Source organism: Schistocerca serialis, chromosome 6 (genome assembly GCF_023864345.2).
Source record: "Schistocerca serialis cubense isolate TAMUIC-IGC-003099 chromosome 6, iqSchSeri2.2, whole genome shotgun sequence".
Classification (NCBI taxonomy): domain Eukaryota; kingdom Metazoa; phylum Arthropoda; class Insecta; order Orthoptera; family Acrididae; genus Schistocerca; species Schistocerca serialis.
Genome location: NC_064643.1, coordinates 479343920 through 479348132, shown reverse-complemented (window position 1 = coordinate 479348132; position 4213 = coordinate 479343920). Strand labels below are relative to the sequence as shown.

Sequence of the window (4213 nt, the reverse complement as noted above, 5' to 3'; positions counted from 1 at the left end):
AGAAGTGTTCTCAATCACTGAATGCTGCATATTCAATGACGACTCGCTACCCAGAGGCGATGTCCAGAATCGCATAAGTTCGCAAAAGTACAGTGCCGGACAATTCTAACTATAAAATCTGCTGAGAGCAAAGACAACAAGTCCTTCTGTACCAACAAAGCTGATACTGAGCGACCATCAGACACAGGCGCTCACAATAGAAGACCATTTCTCTCCACTGCTGGCTTCCCAGCAAATCTCGGTTCTCCTCGCTCGTAACTGCAGAAGGCGAGTCATATTCTGGAAACCACGGAATATTCTCCTTCTCTACAGAATCTTCCGAACGCCGCCCAACCATATTTTAGCCTTTTGTCGTTCAGCGAGGGAAATGTGCGAGGAAATACCTATACCCGTTAATTAGGAATACATTCATACAATGGCACGCTTCTCAGAGTAAAAATCCTCGGAAATAACCCAGCCTGCGTGATTCCTCTCTGCTGCGTCCAAGATTTTCTGAGTTTCGGAAGTATTATACGGTTATCCTTCCGGCCCCGCTACAATACCGATCGGCCGCAGCTGTACTGTGTTTCAGCGCTCAGGTGCCCAGACCGTCCGTCTTGGACTACTTCCTGTGTTACGCAGGACCAACACACCTGTGGGGGCTTTTCGACCCAAGGCATGAGCTACCCCTGCCGTTTCATTTCCACTGGCGTTCCAACCTCTACTAGTATAGGCAATCATTCATTACGCCGTTTTGGTAATAAAGACACTCCATCACCTTTCATGCAATAAGCGTTAACAACTATTTACAAGGTGTACATGACAATGTCAGTCTTCTTTACATATTCATATATACGATGTATAGCCTATCGAATGATACCTAATTCTGGTTGTAATTCACGGCAAAATATGTAGATGAGTGCTTGTAAGGTGCGAAATTCTAGCTACCTTACACAATGTCCAGTCACGGAATCATCGTGAGCGGTACGTGAAGCTTTTGGAAGATGATTTCATCCCCATTATCCAAAGTGACCCTGATTTCCACAAGATGTGGTTCGAGCAAGACGGAGCTCGACCCCGTCGAAGCAGGAGAATGTTTGATGTAGGAGCACTCTGGGGACCGCATTCTAGCTCTGGGATACCCAGAGGCTTATCTGAACACATGAGACTCCTTTTTGTGAATCTGTATTAAAGACAAGGTGAACAGCAATAACGCCAAAACGATTTCTGAGCTGCAAACAGCCATTTAGTGCGTCACAAACAGCATCGGTGTTTCGACACTTCAGCGGGTCATGCAGAATTTTGCTATTCGTGTGCGCCACATCATCGCCAATGATGGTAGGCACATCGAACGTGTCATAAACTAAATCCGATTATTTGTAGTGACGTTTACACGTTGAATAAAGTGTGTACGCGCCTTATTTTGTAACTAATTTACGTTTTATTTTCATATAGTTCAATAATTGTCACCCTGTATATACTTTGTATGGTCGCTTGCATGCACGGATTCCGCAGCCTAGCGAGTTAGCGCTTCGTTTCATAAACACGAGATCTCTAGAAGTCTCTCGCTGCTGATACTTTTTCATTCACACGTACTTTTAATAACAGGTGTATTATGAGCGAGTATATTATCAACATTTAACGGTTCATTTATTACTTTCGTAATCTTTATCCCGAAAAAAAGGGTTTTTTTCGTCAGAAGTCTGGTAATAAAGAAGGATATGTGAGGACTTTCAATCAAATCCGTATAGTCATTTGTTATTTATATTGTTGTACTCACATTTGTGACAAGTATAATGTGTAACATATGAAGCACTGCTCGAACCAGGATGATACTGAACGTAGAAAATGGAAAACAACAATTACTGCGGCATACAGCACATATGGGTGAAAGTCGAATTTTTTGCACAGCATCTCAATAATATTGAGTTCTGATGTCTGTGACAGCCAGGGGAGATGCGACACTTTATCCTCGTGCTCGCAAAACCATTCCTGTGTGGACAGTGGCCCAGTCGTCCTGGATCAGAACAGAACCGTTGGGGAACGAACATTGTCCCACGAGACGGACCTGTTCAGCCAAAAGGGTCACATAAGCCTTGACAGTAATGCGGCCTTGCAGAGGCACCGACGGAATACCACGATATGGTTGCCCAAACCATCACCGAATCCCCGCCGTATTACCTCTTGAAAGCACTCCGCCTTCAGGTCACAAATGGCCCTCGGGACCATCCGGCCGCCGTGTCATCCTCAGATGAGGATGCAGATAGGAGGCGTGTGTAGTCAGCACACCGCTCTCCCGGTCGTTATGATGGTTTTCTTTGACCGGAGCCGCTACTATTCGGTCGAGTATCTCCTCAATTGGCATCACGAGACTGAGTGCATCCCCAAAAATGGCAACAGCGCATGGCGGCCCGGATGGTCACCCATCCAAGTACCGGTCACGCCCGACAGCGCTTAACATCGGTGATCTGACGGGAACCGGTGTATCCACTGCGGCAAGGCCGTTGCTAAATAAATGATGTGTGACTAGGGCTTCCCGCCGGGTAGACCGTTCGCCAGGTGCAAGTCTTTCGATTTGACGCCACTTCGGCGCCTTGCGCGTCGATGCTGATGAAATGATGATGATTAGGAAAACACAATACCCAGTCCACGAGCGAAGAAAATCTCCGACACTGCCGGGAATCAAACTCGGGCCCTTAGGATTGACATTCTGTCACGCTGACGACTCAGCTACCGGGGGCAGACTTCCCTCTTGGGGCGTAAACTAAAAAAGAAGTTGGAAACTTCTTACCCGTTACGGCGCCGGTACAGATACAGGCGTTTGTGTTGTGGTGTTAGTGGCAGCCAATGGTAGTTTCCAAGTCCAGATGCTGCTAGTCTCTTAGCAAGCTTGTGGGATGACACAGAATGGTGCAAGGAGTCAATTACCTGTTCTCGGATGGCAGGCGCAGATGTGAAAGGGTTATGATGCGCCTGGCGCACAATACGGCGACCGTCCTTTGCGATGACCAGACGTGAACGACCTGAATTTGGATGTCGAGTATGTCTACATTTGTTTCCATGCAGTCCATCATTGGGCGATGATCACATCCAGATGACCCATAAATTTTGATATTGCACAACTGGACCACCCGAGCACAGACCCACAATGAGCTATCCTCATACTCTGTGTGGCGCTGATAACGTTGTCGCATACTACATGACATCTCTGGGTCTTCACAGTGATCATTCAACACCCGACGTTGTTCGTGCCCCTTGTACATGCTACCAGCCACGGTAACAACACTACACATCCATGGAATGGACATCTTTATAACGAACACGGGCTATGGCTACGGTAACGAGCAATTGTATGATACCCTATCCTTGCATAGCTGTCGCAGGTGACAAGCAGGTCCGCAAACTGCCCTTACTACCAGTACTGATTGTCGTAGAGGCTTATTTTCTCAGGGCGCTTTCCATGGCAGTTTCTTCCCTCTGCTCTTAACCTGCTGTTCTTCAAGCGTTTCGTTCTACTGTCTCCCGATAGACAAGTATTAGCAGCTGATCTCACCCAGAAGCACGGGCAACATCATAAACACGCATCCTGTGACAATAGCTCGCTATTTATGACGGACGGTAAATTGTGTTGTAGCACGAGAAGGTGCTTACGTATCGCTCCAAGAGACGAGGGACCGTAGAGGGAGAATCTGTATTCTGATTGACCACTGAAATGCTAAATGCGGGGATTAACGGACTGTTATTGCGCTAATATGCATCAATGACAGTGTCAGTAATTTAGTAACAACATGATTACTGGAGGTGCAATCGTATGGGGAAGCTCTCTTAGCTACATATGTTTAGTATGAGTTATTTTATTTTCAATGGAATACTAAGCGACGTAGACATTTGAATTAAAAGATATTGAAGAGCAAGATCTGGAGTACCCGAGTCATATCTAAACTGGCTAGCTTAACCAGCAGAGGTACAGATTTGCTGGCTGCGTCTCCATTAGAGTAACAGCTCCCTGCACACTGTACAGATGGACTAATTTTGTATAGATGTCAAATCTTCTGTGAACCAGTTACTGATTTTGGAACCATATATTTCTTTAATTATATAAATTATTTCAAGATTTCGTGTTAGTTCAATGAGACACATTTTGTCACGAATGTTAAGCAATGCCATTCTACACATTTTCTCGGTGATTTGAAAGAGAGCCTTTCTTTGACTCGATAAAAATGTGTTAGCACCC

The 4213-nt window shown here is 45.8% G+C and overlaps 1 pseudogene; it reads right to left on the bottom strand.

Annotated features, from left to right (window-relative positions):
- Positions 1-2370: 2370 nt before the first annotated feature.
- On the bottom strand, positions 2371-2488 carry LOC126485369 (5S ribosomal RNA; annotated as a pseudogene).
- Between the last annotated feature and the right edge of the window lie 1725 nt (positions 2489-4213).